General features: G+C 41.2%; 1 protein-coding gene across 2 annotated transcripts in view; it reads right to left on the reverse strand.

The window, feature by feature from the left end:
- LOC145394074 (uncharacterized) overlaps positions 1–15,180 on the reverse strand; it is a 31,443-nt gene extending 16,263 nt beyond the window's left edge. Inside the window, exon 1 of one of the 2 annotated variants that reach the window (XM_080268040.1) lies at positions 15,147–15,180. The gene's annotated coding sequence lies outside the window, so the exon portion shown is untranslated. The remainder of the gene's footprint in view (positions 1–15,146) is intronic. The other variant, XM_080268041.1, reaches the window with a different exon arrangement.
- Positions 15,181–15,470: the final 290 nt, after the last annotated feature.

Here is a 15,470-nt window from a genome sequence, read left to right on the forward strand (position 1 = left end):
ACTAACATTCCTTCATGTAAGCCTTGTCCAGCTGCAACACTCAAGTCTCTGTTTCTTATCAAGGCCTTCATAGCACCAGCTACCTTTCTTCCTTGTGTCACTCTACTTTCCACTTCTTTTGCACATTTTCCTCTAGGTACCAGAGTATTTGATCTCTCTCACCAATTCCAGTCTCTCTCCATTCACTGTAACAACACACTGGGAGTCACATTCTCTCTTGATTACCATCACTTTACTCTTTTCTACATTTACTCTCAAGGCATGACACTCACAGACATCAGCAAAACTCTGCACTAGTCTACCAAGCTCTTGTCTGGTATTTGCAAGTAACACTGCATCATCAGCATACCATTACCAACACCATCCCTCTCTCCATTACTCGTGTTTTTACTTCTCTCATTACCCCATCCATATATATATATACTGAACAACCACGGGGACATCACACAACCTTGTCACACGCCCACACTGATCGTGAACCATTCACTTAGATGCCCATTTACCCTCACACATGCCTCACTACCATCACAAAAACTCTTGACAGCACCTAGCAGCTTACCATCTGCACCATGTATGCAGAGAACCTTCCACAATCTTTCTCTGTCTACTTTGTCACATGCATTTTCCAGATCCATAAATGCCATAAACACCTTATAGTCCTCCTCACAAGCTTTCCCCACTACCTGTCTCCCTGCAAATATTTGATTCACACATCCTCTGCCACTTCTAAAGCCACCCTGTTCATCACTCACTAGGACTTCTGATATCTCTCCTACCTTCACTATAATATTTCATCCATATACCTTCCCTACAACAATCAATAAATTTATGCCACGATAATTCTTGCACTCACTTAGCTCACCCTTATTATTGTACAGGGGTACAATCACAACCTTTCTCCACTGTGCTGGCATAGTTTCACTCATCCATGCCTTTTTACATATCTCCAACAAGCACTTCATTCTGCTTTCTTCACTACACTTAAACATCTCTGCATGCACCTCATCAACCCAAGCTGCTTTCCCATTTTCCTGCCGCTTCACAGCATTCTTCAACTGTGCGAGTGTCACTTTTCCTGGCATTGCATTCCTTCTCTGCACACTCCCAAAACCAATCATGTTTACAGTGGCTCTCTCTCTCTATTCCCATTCATCAGGCTTTCAAAACATTCTTTTCATCTGGTCCTTACTTCATCCCCTTGGGTTAATAACCTACTATTTACATCCTTCACACTTTCATATTTCTTTCAGCTGTCTTTTCTAGATTTCTGCACCTCTTTCCAGAATAACTTCCTATTTTCAGAGTAGTTTGCATTCATTTTTCTTCCTGTATCACCATTTACCTGCTTCTTTTTCCTCTTCACTAGTCTATTTATGTGCTTCTTGCTCTCAATATATTCAGTTCTTATTTCAACTGAACCCCTGTTCTGTAACCACTTCTTTCTCATTTCCTCCAGTGCTCTCTTAACCCCTGCATCCCACCATGCTGTACCTTTCTTCTTTGCTGTTACTCTTGCCACACCACACACTGCTTTAACATTCCTAGGCAATCCCTATATGCATTCCACAGGCTGTCCTGATCCATTTAATTCCAATTCACTGATTCTAACTCCTCCCCTACTTTGGTCCTGCATTCATCTGCCATTTTTTTTATTCTCAGCATCTCGACTTTCAGTCTTTCTCCCTGACTGCTCATCTCTCTCCTGTTCCACCTCACTCCTCTCCGCTTGATCATCCATACCACAATCACATGATCTGACAGACCTCCACATCATCCTCTCTTGGCCTTCATATCAGCAACCATTCCCAGCATCGACCTCTCTATGAGCACGTAATCAATCAGGCTCCTTTCAACAAGATCCTCATTCCCTCTATACCATGGATATTTATGTGTACATATCACTTTCTGAAACTGGATGCCAACTAATGCTATTTACTTTATACGCTTTTTCTGTAGGTGATCAGTTAAAAAATTAGCTGCCCTCTGATTTGTCCACTCACATATTTTCTTCACCACATCAGCATGAAAAATTGGTTTGAAAGAGTTCAAAGGTGACATGTAGGCCCTTCATATTCACGGGGGTTACAGGACACAGACCCCTGCAAATGTGAATTTTCCGCGAATGTTTGGTGCACCCTCCCGGAATTTTCCGCGAATGTTTGGTGCACCCTCCCGTAAATGCCTCTACAGCCGCAAATCACCCCCTGTGAGCAAGTGTGCACATACTGTACCTAATAAATATGTGGGACCTGAAAGCAGCATAAAATATCACAAATAGCTGATGACTTGCCCACACGTGACCCTAACTTCTTGCAATCATACCCATTAAATTCAGTCTTGGCTCCACAGAGGGGCAATCCGCAAATCTGCGAGACCCATGAAAGTTGATTCCACGAATGTGGAGGGCCACTTGTAATTTTAGATTTACTAAATGCTGGGCTTAGCCAGGAAAAACCAATTGTGAATTCAGGCACATGGTTGGGACGTGTCGCCAAATACTGTACTGTATGTTGCTTATCAGGCGCCAGCCACCATCTACTTCTTTCTCAGTCTCATCAAATTCATCACTCTTTAGTTTTTCACTGGACAAGTCGTTGATATATGAGTCTTGCACCAACGGCTGATACTCACTCGAGGAATTGCGAGATTCCTCAAGAATAATCTATGATTCAGCCATAATTCATGATGGGGGGAGCAACAAAACACTCTCCTATGAGTCACTGCCAAGACTGATCATGGTAGCAGGCAATGTTTCTCTCCAGCATGCTAGTGATCATGGGACCTCCCATATACTGTATACTGGGACTGGCCACAAAAAAAAAAAGTCAGTGGAGCTTATTTCATCCTCAGTAACATTTATTAGCCAATATGAAAGGCCCTAGCACGAGAACGAACCCCTCTGCTGTCTTCTTTGGCTGCACTGATATATGACAACACAGGAGCATCAGAGTACCTGTGCTCTGGAGGGTTATAACGATATATAAGCATCAAAGTGGCAAAGGGGTTAACATAGAGAGTAGGCCAGCATACTCTCATTATATCTCTACCTCCAACAGTCTACACAACACTACATGAACATCAGATATTACACCTACTTCCATCTCCCCTCAGCAATGGCCAATGCGTTATATCAGCAAATTTGGTGGTATCTGAGATCGCTGCCACTGGCTGGGTAGGGTTGGCAGCACTGGGTCCTCCTGGTCGCAATCAAGTGACTGTGCTGACAGCAGTAGTTGCAAACACTGTTCATGCTCATTAGCGGAGAAGTCCAGGTTTGGCCTTATACTTCACTAATACCGGTATCCGTGGACTTAATACGAATATGAATTCTGTTCACTTTTTCCTCCAGCCTACATTCGCTCTAGTCCTGTTCCTCACAGAAATCCTAATCTCTCCCTCTAATGACATATCCCCATTTTGTTTTCCTCGTTACCATCTCCTCACAAACTTTTGTAACAAGCGTGGTACCTGTTGTAATGTCAAATCTGAAATAGCAATTGACACTATGTTGAACTTCACTTCAGCTAATTCTGATTATACATTATACCAGTATAAACTAAATTGTCGAAGTACTGTATTACCAAATACGTATATCTGTACAGTTTATTGTTCCCCTGGTGCTGCCTCAGAACCCTGTGTATTTGACTCCCTATCCATACAATTGAATAATCTAACCTCTCCCTTACCACTGAAATTATCGTTTTGGGTGATTTTAACACACATAATGTAGCATGGTTATCACATTCTGCCAGGACTGATGATACTGGTCTTGAATTAGAGCTGTTTGCAGAATCGTTTAATCTAACGCATCTGGTAAAACAACCATACTCTCATTATACCTCTACCTCCAAGAGTCAACACCACACTACATGAACATCAGATATCACACCTATTTCCATTCCCCCTTAGCAATGGCCACTGCGTTATATCAGCCATTTTGCCTATCTCTTGGACCTATTCCTGACAAATAATCCAAATCAATACAGGATAAAAGTTCTGTCACCACTTGGATCCTCCAACCACAATCTCATCAAAGCCTTATTAGCCATTTACCCTAAACCTCCCTGTTCTGAACCAGTCAGGGTAAGCATATGGCACTTTGACAGGGCAGACTGGGATGGATTTAGAAATTATTCTGCTGATATTCCATGGCTGTCTTTCTTCTCCAACAACATCAGTTCTACCCAGTCCCACATTAATGAAATAATACAAGATGGTATGGAACTGCTCGTACCCAGTGAACGGTTGACTAAAGGACCGGATTCCTCAAATGGTTTCACAGCAACTGTGCCACAGAAACAACCCAAAAGTCCTTAGCATATAATTTTTAATTAAAATCAAAATTATCCGAATCCCTCAATCAATTGAAATTGCTAGAAACCATGCAAAAGCAGTAATAAATCTCGCTAAAACAAACTTTCTTCAAAACCAAGCACCCAAGTTATTAAATAATCCTAATGATAATAGGATATTCTGGTCAACTCACACTTCTTTCAATAATAACTTTAACAAGTCATCACCCATTTCCCCACTAAAATCTTCTGATGGTATAAAGGACCTGAGTGGTAAAGTAAACATCATTGCCAGTACATTTGCCAGAAATTCTACCTTAGAAGAAGTCAGCCAGAACATCCCTGTGCTAAAACTTGATTGTTCCGAAATTGCTCCACTTAAGATACAGACCGGCTCAATCGGCAGAGAGGCAGCCTGCAGTCCTAACAGACCCAGGTTCAAAGGTTAGGTTATGATAGACTGGATTAGGTTTACCAGAGTATGTTAGGACTCAGACTGGGATTTTTGTCTGACAGTTTAATTTGGAGGCTCTCTAAGGTTAGGTTAACCCCTAAAGTACTAAGCTCGATGATCGACGTTTTTTCACAGTTTTTTAAATGGACAAGGAACGTCGATCGTGCAACCTCCACAAAAAACTGGTGGCAGCTTGCTCCACCCTGGCTGTAATGAAGATGGCTGCTGACCAATCAAAACTAAGTGTTGAACATGCAGAAGGGAGGATCCAGGCCTGTACCCAGCCGGTGAGGGTGTATCCCCCACCTCCCTCTCACCGTGTCCATCTACCCCACTACGTTATTACTACCCTCCCTCCCTCCATTCTTACCACCACCCCCTCCCCTCCCACACCCTCCTCATGCATCCTCCATCCCTCCAATGTGGATCCCCCCCATGTCACCTCCCTAGGCATCTGAGGGGAGGGTATTTTCCCCCTACCCTCCCTCCATGTCCCTGTACTCCACTGGGGCCCTTCCTTTGCATCTGGCCCATCCCTCCATCCCTGTACACCCTCTCCTGGCCTTATCACACCGCAACCCCTAGCACAGAGTATCTTTACCCTTGCCCAGGCTGCGATACTACTTTGACGGGCCATAGCTCGGTAACTATTGGGTCTAGGAGGGTGGGTCTTGTGTTTTTTGGTGTGTACATTCAAGCTCTATAAATCAGGCATAAAACTTTTAACCTTCGAGAAAGTCGAAAAATAGACTCATTTTTGCATCCTGGAGAGTAGTCGAGGCTGGAGAATTGCGTACCAAAGAGGTTAAATAGCAATCCTAGATAGGGAGGAGTAAAACCCCCCAATTAACACGTTAAGCAGGACCGTTAGATTTCCTACAGATCTGAATGTCTGATGCACTGACGTGTCCCATCAGGTGAGGGGCTACCATGGACAAATTGACGACTTCGTTAAACACCCTGAAATGGGTAGGCTATATTTTATTTTTCCTTCATACTTTTGTTGTCTGAATAACCTGATAACCATCTGTGTGGCTGAATCGGTGGAGAGGCAGCTTGCAGTCCTAATGGACCCTGGATCGAATCCCGGCTGGGGCAGGGTACAGTTTAAGGATTTGAATTTCCTAAAAAGCAGACTTTCCTGATCTACCAGATGACCCGCCGACATGTCGTAAAAGTACCCCCACTAATACCAGTACACCAGTCCTGTATGAGACAGCCCTAGCATGTATTCAATATGGATGGTGGGTGTTAGCGCCGAAGTGGTGACATGTGGAGGTGTAGGACTACTGGGCCTTGGGATAGGCCACTGCCCCCAAGAAATAGGCCCTGAGCCTTTGCCCAGAGTCAGACACGTCAAAAAAAAAAAAAAAAAAAAAAAAAAACCTGATGATTGTGACATTGTAATATGACAGTTGCAGTCACCATGCCTGTGTGGTAAAGTTTTACATAAGGTACCACTATTTCTATCAAAAGCCATGGCATCCTTCACATGGTGTGGAAAATATATTTTAAAATTTGGGTGACTTTTGATGGATCTGACAGGCAAAATAGTTAAACATACACAGGAGAAAAGAGTGGGGTCAATTTTCGGAAAACAACATTTCTCAATCCAGGAAATTTGACACAACCATGTTGTAGGCCATGTTATTCTGAATCTATTCCACTATACACTTGTATTCGGAAATGTATATTTAACGTAAAAATCCTGCATAATATTACTTTGGACCTTTCCTCAGTTTCAAACTTTCGCATAGGTCTTTCTCCCTATCACGGGGGCTCCCAGGCGTGATGTCATGCCACAGCATAGCATGCCTAGATGTCACAGCCAATGAAATTAAAATCAGCCAAAAGGCAGGTCAATCAAATCATTGATAGCATTAGATTTTCAAATTTCAAACATCCTCTACTTTAGTCAGTCCCACGATGGCTTCCACTTGTAGTGAGTTTGCTGCGACTGAATACGAGGCCATCGCTCGTTTTTTTCTAAGAATAATAAGGAAAGTGTGAATTTCCTACACAGTCATGGTGTTCTGCCTTTCTCCCCAAAGTGTAAGAAGTGTGGAAGTGACCTACATTATAGAATTTTAAGAGTTATGCAAATTCAAAGAAGTGGAGGGCATGTGGGTTTAGAGGATTGAGGCAAACCCTTCCACTTCACCCTCCTCCGACGACATTTACGATAAGGTTAGGTTAGGTTTGGTTAATGTTAGGTTAGGTTAGGTTAGGTTAATATGGGGGAGTCTGGGGGGGAAGCCCCCCAGTTAGGGTATATGGTTCAACCATAGCCTCAATTTTGAAACCAAAAATATTTTTCTGGTCTATTTTAGCGTCCCCCCTGGGGAAGGGGGGATAGAATACTTCCCCAGTATTCCCTGCTTGTCGTAAGAGGCGACTAAAAGGGACACTTTTATCTACATTCTTTTTGCTCTCTCTCTTTCCCTTGTAGCCTACTTTGTCTGTCCAAACCCTCTGCATTTTACTTTCATTTAGTTAATTTCCTCTCTCCACTGCCTGGTTCCTGCGAGCCATTGGCAATGGCTCCAGGGTAAAATATTTTTCTGCCTAAGAAATCTTGTTGAACTCTGGTTACGAAGCAATGGCCCTCAGTTCTGTGCAGCCCTTAAGTGGGCAGGGGGTGCTAAGAATCCCACAGTGTAGAAATAAGTTTATACATCCAAAAAGAACCTTAAGAATAGGAAACTGGAATGTTTGAACTCTCAATCAGGCTGGTAAAATGGAAGAACTTATTTCAGTGTTCAAGGAATACAAGATGGATATTTGTGCTCTTACAGAAACGAGGTTGCTTGGAGTTGATAAAATGAATTTGGATGATGGTATTACTATGTTGGTTTCTGGTAGGAGTGATGGAAATCATTACCAAGAAGTAGGCTTACTGCTGAGTAGAGATGCTTGTAAGGCAGTATGTGAGTTTGAACCAATTAATGAGCACTTGCTATATGCTCGTTTAAAATCTGACCATGGTAATATCAGTATGGTTGTAGGGTACGCTCCAATAAATGAGGCTGCTGATGAAATGAAGGATGACTTTTATGAGAAGCTGCAGGATGTAGTGAACAGAGTGGCAAGACACGATGTGTTAGTTTGCATTGGTGATTTTAATGTGATTGTTGGCAGTAGTAGGGATGGCTTTGAAGATTGTATGGGTAAGGAGGGTGTTGGTATAAGAAACGAAAATGGGGTGCAATTTGGAAGCTTCTGTTTGGCAAATGACTTTATAATTGGTGGAACTACCTTTGAGCATAGAAAAATACATAAGACTACAGTACTTGGATTTCACCATGTGGTAAATATTGTAACCAGATTGACCACATTGCAATTAGCAGAAGGCATAGGAGTTATTTGCAAGATGTTTGCGTAAAGAGGGGGGCAGATATAGGCAGTGATCATCAACTTGTTGTGTCAAAGATTAAAATAAAACTTACGAGAAACGTTAATGGTAATTGTACAGGAGGTAATAATTATGATATGGATGAGCTGAGGAGTGATGAGAACACAAAGGAAAAGTTTCGGTGGGAATGTAGGAACAGGTTTCTAGTCCTGCAGACTTTGATGGAATCTGAAGACAATGATATTAACCCCTTAACCGCGGGGCGTCACTTTTGTGACACTTGGGAGCAAGGGATCATACCGCGGGGCGACACTTTTGTGATTCTGTGTTATTTTGAATTCACCCGGGCTTTGAAGTGGTGGCTTGTAGCATCTATCAGTACTGCCAATGTCCAACACTAGTCAGCACTCCTAATCTCATCTGTACTCCCATCCATTGTTGACAATTTAGCCATTTCTCCCCGCTCTTGACTCCCCTCCCTACCTCCCCTCCATTACCCTGTCCTCTCGCCTGCCCAGCCATGCTACGCTAAGTAAATCTTCCCTGGAATTTTTCACTGATTTCATCCATTGAAATAAGCCCTATGCTCTATTCTTATACCAAATAATATATACAAGAAAGAAATAAGGTAAGTGAGAGTGCCATACACCTAGAATTGGCTAATTATCACCTGATAACACCTCACATGCACTCGTTCGCTAATTTTCGTTGTTTATTTCCCCTTGAAATATGCCGTATGATCTATTTTCGTAATAAAAATATATATAAGAAAGGAAGGGAGAAGCCTAAGTGATATTTACATTCACCTGGAACTACCTAATTATTGCAGGCCACCACACTGTATTCTATGCTAAGTAAATCTTCCCTGGAATTTTCCACTGATTTCATCCATTGAAATAAGCCCTATGCCCTATTCTTATACCAAATAAAATATACAAAAAAGAAATATAGTAAGTGATAGTGCCATACACCTGGAATTGGCTAATTATCACCTGACAACACCTCACGTGCACTCGTTCGCTAATTTTCGCTGTTTATTTCCCCTTGAAATATGCCGTATAATCTATTTTCGCAATAAATATACATATAAGGAGGGAAGGGAGAAGCCTAAGTGATATTTACATTCACCTGGAACTACCTAATTTATTATGTATTGTCTTGGTATCCTGCCAGTCATTTCACTGCTATATATTAGCAGGTCTCACAGGGCTGAAGTTGGTAGTATTGCACTCACCCTAGCCAGGCGGCTGGAGGCCACTACTAACAGTTAACTGTCATCTTTGAAAGTGGGAGTATGTCTGATTTGCTCCTGCTAACTTCCGCCGCTTTATAGCCCCATGCAAAGGGCCCTGTGACCTTTACCCCCTACTAAACCTCATGTGGAAAGAGGTAAAGGGCTGACAATTGATAGACAGTGACTATGATCTTTTTATTGAGTAAAACAGTGAAAGTGGAATTGTAAATAAAGTGTAAATAATGTGTAAACAGCAAGTGACAACAATGAATGTAAATATAAGTGAACAGTGGAAAATAGTTTTATAAGTTACTTCAAGTGACAGTGCATAACACTGTGTAAATAAAATAGAAATGTAAATAATGTAAATAAAGTAGAGAACGAAAATAGAAATGTAAATGAGTGGTATTAAAAGAATACGAGTATATATACTAGGAGTAATGAAAGTGAAAGTTTCACTCTAGCATGTATGAATACTATGAGTTATGAGAGTGAAGGTGAAAGTGACATTCACTCTCAATGTTAGTATACAGGACGAGAAAGTCAATGCTACGTATTTTACTGAAAGAAATTGAATCCCTACAGTGACAATAAACTACTATTACTGAAGGAAACCTATGGATAAAGACTGTAGATATATTTAAATGTTATATAGTAACAGAAATATAAACTGTGAGTGTTTTTATGAATAATAGACAACACTAGTGGCGAACGATCGGAAGTGGGATGGTCATACGCCCTCGTAATTTTCATTGCTTTCACAGTGGTTTTTTTGGGGGGAGTATGGATTCCAAACTATTTGAGAATCATAGATTAGTGTTTCTAGTGATAATATCGGCTGTGGTAACCATATTACGAGTTGTCGGGAAGTGTAAAGTGGAGACTTCGTTACCCAACTTCAGAGGTCTCCACAAGTCCTACGGTACTCGACAAAGGCTCAACAAACACCCAGGGAAAAAGCTGAAGGTATGTGCCATAAGTATATATGATTTCAATATTCTAGGACTAATAACTGATTTTTGGCAAATATTTTTAGAGAGTCTGTCGGAGCGCGAATATGCCCTCGGGAGCTGCAAGGCAAAACAAAACAAGCCCACGGTTTAAGGGTTAATCAAATGTGGAGAGAGGTAAAAGAGGTTTTGCATGAGAGTGTTAAGGTTACTGTTAAGAAAAAGGGAAAAGCGAGAAAAAAGTGGATATTAGATGAAACGTGGAATGCAATTCAGAAAAGGAAAGAGCGTAAGTTAAGAAGTGAAGAACAACATTTTGATGGTCAAGTAGTTGAAGTACTTAGAGCAAAGTACTGGTGTTTACATTCTGAAGTAAAAAGTCTCATTAGACGTGATAAGAGGAGGCAATATGATGACAAGGCAACAGAGACAGATATTAAAATAAGTAAAAATGACGGTCAGAGCACAAGAGCAGCGTATCAGGCCATAAAGGAGTTAACTGGGACTGAAAAGAGAAGGAACGAAATACGTGTACGGGACAGAAATGGTAATTTGATGACTAAAGATTTGAATATAAAAGGAAGGTGGAAAGAGCACTTTGAATCTGTTCTAAATAGACCAATCTCAGCTGAAGAGGTCATTTTGCCAGCCGAGAGAGATTTGCAGATAGAAACGGGATATACGATAACTTTGAAAGAGGTAGCAAAATCTGTAAAGGAGTTAAAGAATTTTAAGGCCCCAGGAGAGGATGGAATATTTCCTGAAATGCTTAAGGTGGAAAATGACGAGTTGATGAATGCCCTTTTGAAACTTTTTAATGTGGCTTGGGATAATGGTGGAATTCCAGAAGAGTGGAAAATCGGAGTGATTATAAAAATACCAAAAAAGGAAGATATAAGTGTGTGTGGCAACTGGAGGGGGATAGCTTTGACACCTGAAGTTGCAAAAGTCTTTTCCAAAATCTTGTTGAACAGATTAGAGCCAGTAATTAATAAAATCTTAAGAGAAGAACAAGCGGGATTTAGAAAAGGTCGAGGTTGTAATGATAAGAATTTTATTGTAAGGCATCTAATGCAACAAGCTAATGAGATGAAAATGCCACTTAGTATGTGTTTTGTGGATTCTGATAAGGCGTTTGATAGTGTTTCACGTGGAGCTATGCTGAAAATTATGAGATTCTATGGTATACCAGAAAAGTTTGTAAATATTATTAGAAGCCTGCATGAAGGTACTTTTTGTAAGGTAATGGTGGGTGGTTCTTTGAGTGATCCATTTCAAGTTAGGTCAGGAGTGATTCAAGGAAGAATTCTTTCACCATTGCTGTTTGTTTTGGTTATGGATTATGAGAAAAGTTGTAAGGAGAACAGGTGCAGGAATTAACTGGAAAGAAAATAAGAAGCTGATGGATTTGGACTATGCTGATGATGATATTGTACTGATTTGCGGAGTAATGTATTTACGAGATGCAGAGGGTGCTTGACTGTCTGGTGGAGGAAGAAGAAAAAGTGGGATTGGTACGGTAATAAATTGTGGAAAGACTGAAATTATTAATATGAACGTGGAGAACCAAATCGATTGTGTAATTGGGAATAATGTGGTGAAGAATGTAGAAAACTTTAAATATCTGGGAATCATTGTAACATCTAATGGATCATTAAACAATGAAATTGAGGAGAGGATTAGACAGGCTTGGTGAGCTGTTGGAATGTTGAAATCTGTTTGGAATAATAATATGCTTTCGGTACAAACTAAAGTGAAAATTTACAAGTCCATGGTTAGACCAGTTTTAATTTATGGGCATGAGTCATGGTACAGTACAATTGCAACAGATCAGAAAGTATTAGGATTTCAGAATAAAATACTGAGAAGGATTCTTGGGGTAAAGTGGCAAGACAGAGTTAAAAATGAAAGAGTAAGGGATATTACAAGAGTGGAACCAGTTAATGAGAGACTGTCTCACTGGAAGTGGCTGAGGCATATATACAGAAAAGAAGGCAGTTTAATACAGGATGTGCCAGAGTGGACTGATAGAGGAAGAAGAGGTAGAGGTAGGCCGAGGGAAACCTGGTTGAGGACAATGAAAAAAGAAGCAGAAGAGGAGTGTTGGTGGGACCTGAAGGAGATGGCAAGAGACAAATATTGGTGGAGAGAGTTCATCGAGGTCCTATGCATCCCATGGGGTGCCACAGGAAATGATTGATTGATTTTAGTGTGATTTGCCTGAATCTGACCTTCGTTCTTTTGGAAATCACTCATTTTAGAGATAGACTTGGGTAGGCCTATCCAAAACGAGTGATTTCTGACAAAAATGAAGGTCAAATTAATTCAAATCACACTAAAATTTACCAGAAAAAATATATTTAAATAAAATGGGGAAATGTAGTTTTCCAAATAATGACCAAAACTGGACAAATTGCTATATCATACAACCAGGGAACCCTGAAATTTCCTTTTGACAGTACAAATATCTCAGTTTCTACTGCTGTTTTTACTAAATACTTTATCATCAAAGATGATTATTAACATTAGTGTATTAAGTGTTACTGTGGCCATACCTGGGACCATGGGCAGGGTTTATGGTGGGTAAAAATACAGGAGTGCCGACCAATCTGGCTGAACCTCTTTAGTCATGTGACACCTACACAGATGTGCCGACCAATCTGATCGGAAGATGTGAGTCATGTGGCACCTTCATCAACATGTGTCTCTTGAAAGTCAGATCTGACCAGTTAAAAAATGGCTGCTATATGTGGTGGTTGCAGCTATAACTACTGAGATTTCATGAAGTGTTTTTACAAGGAAGACGATGTAGCGCTCAATCTTTAAAAATCACCTGGAGTTCTACCAACACATATTGCCTGTCCAAAGTGCAATTTGCCCTGTATTTAATGAAAAGACAAACTTGTGGTACTGTGGATGCTTACCCTCCTCAGTTCGAGAAAGTGCCCCAATTCCATGCAGTCAAAAAGACTCCAACATCCAAGAACCGCAACCACCAACTTCGAAACAGTAAGGTAAGACTTACCGGTACCTATTTTCAAGGATAGGGTTTGTGAGGTTAGTTATGTGATAAGGTCAGTTAATATTGGGACGTTTGGGGAAGCTGAGCCCCCCCCACAATTAGGAATGGTTCTCTGGTGTTTTTTCTTGATTCAATCAATTTTGGCCTTCAGATTTCGGATAATATTGGTCTTCACCCCACAATCATTCTCGCCAACTTTATTATGTTCTGCACACTCATTTCTTCAAGTTCATCAACATTTCCTTTATACACTACTGTCACAAATTGGTTTTAAGGAAGATGTAATAATATTTGGGTAACCCCACCCCACCCTCCTCCTTCCAACCCAGCTAGGATGACTTGCTGGCGCAACGAAATTGGGTTCAAACTGAGCTCTCGACATCACCGCAAAGCGAACCAGTCACAGCCATCACCAGATCACCTACAGGCAATCAACGTTTGCACTGCTCCCCCCCACTACTGCTTTCATTTCAAAATCAGAGTAGATATGGCGGTGCAGTGTAGCAGGTGTCCCTCGGCTTCTGGCTACATTTTTCAAAGGTGCTTTGAAAACAACGATTCAAGCATTGGAGATGGTGAAGCTGTATCCCCCACTTTGTGGTTGCACCAGGCCTACCTAAATACCTGCACCTGCTACACCCATCATTGAGGACACAGATTCTGACACGTAAGGTACGATGTAAGGTTTGAGTAGTAGGTTACTTTGGGTTAGGTTGGGTTGGGTTAGATTAGGTTTTAGGTTGTTAGGTTAGGTTACTGGTAGATTCAGTTAGGCTTTAGGTTAGGTTGGGTTGGGTTGGGTTAGATTAGGTTAGGTGCAGTTAGGTTTTAGGTTGGGTTAGGTTAGGTTAAGTTTTAAGCTGGGTTGGGTTAGATTCGGTTCCAGTAGGTTTTAGGTTGGGTTAGGTTGGGTTCGGATAGGTTTGAGCTCTATATTTTACCCATGAAACCTAGGATATTTTGATGGTTTTTGGTATGATTTATTCGATTCTCAGCATCATTTCAATCAGAAATGATAATTTTCTGTGTTTCTCCCCTCCCTAAAACCACCAAGTCCCCAAAGATCCCCAATTAATGCAAGGGGACGAGGAGGGGAGTCTTATCTCAAAATCTGGTCATTTCCGAGGGAAATGATTCTCAAAATTGAAACTCACATAAAAAAATACATCAGAAAAGCCTAGGTTTCGTGGGAAAAAGCAGTATAGGCTATCTATCTATCTATCTATTGCCAGGCGCCTCAGTCCCGTTTGGGGTGGCCACAAACAAATCGCCTCCAAGTCGCCCTGTCCCCCGCCATTTCACTGCCCTGCTCCCAACTCACACCCCCTCTCTCATATACCTCTCCACCCCATCCCTCCATCTCATCCTCGGCCTCCCCCTCCCTCTTCCCCCCTCCACCTCACTCACATACACTCTCTTCGTCAGTCTTTCAGTATAGGCTGAAAACCGATATTTACTCAGATTTGCAGATAACTCGTTTCAGCCGTGCTCCCCCCACCCAAAAACCCCCGATTCCCCCACCAGTCCCCTAGTATCGTCGGGGGGGGGGGACTGTGAAACAGTTTATTTGAGGCAGAAATGAGAATCAAAATCGATCGAATCACAAAAAATATATATATTTTTTATTATGAAAGTCGATGGTTGTACGAAACGGCAAATTGACCGAAAAAATTTGGTACATTGGAAAACTGACATTCGGTGATTGTGAATACAAATTTACCCAATTCTACTGGAAGATAAAGGGGTTATGTTATTAAGGAATAACCCAGGGCTATATAATGAAAAAAAGAACGGAAGAAATGCACTTACAGACATGGATAGGTAATTTAATTTGACACTTACCTCGAGAGAACGTGTGAACATTGCAACAACAACCTTCAGCAGGCCAGCACCGATCAGCTGATAGCTCACAACCACATCATTTACTTCATGCTCTTGAACATCTTTCCACTCCTATTGTCTATCCTTCAATATTTTGACATATCAACTAGATCTAAATGAATGTGTCAGAAAAGGGCACGATGTAGCATTTCTTTCACCCTTTTTTTTTAGTAACATCCTGTTAACGAATTTACGGAAAAATTCTTCTATTACACTATATACGCTTATAAAGATGGCTGTCGCAATGCTTCAAAATGTACTTAGCCTTTCAAGTGTAACTAGAAT

Source organism: Coenobita brevimanus, chromosome 26, assembly GCF_032717465.1.
Source record: "Coenobita brevimanus isolate Jiangsu-jjx chromosome 26, ASM3271746v2, whole genome shotgun sequence".
In the NCBI taxonomy this organism is placed as follows: domain Eukaryota; kingdom Metazoa; phylum Arthropoda; class Malacostraca; order Decapoda; family Coenobitidae; genus Coenobita; species Coenobita brevimanus.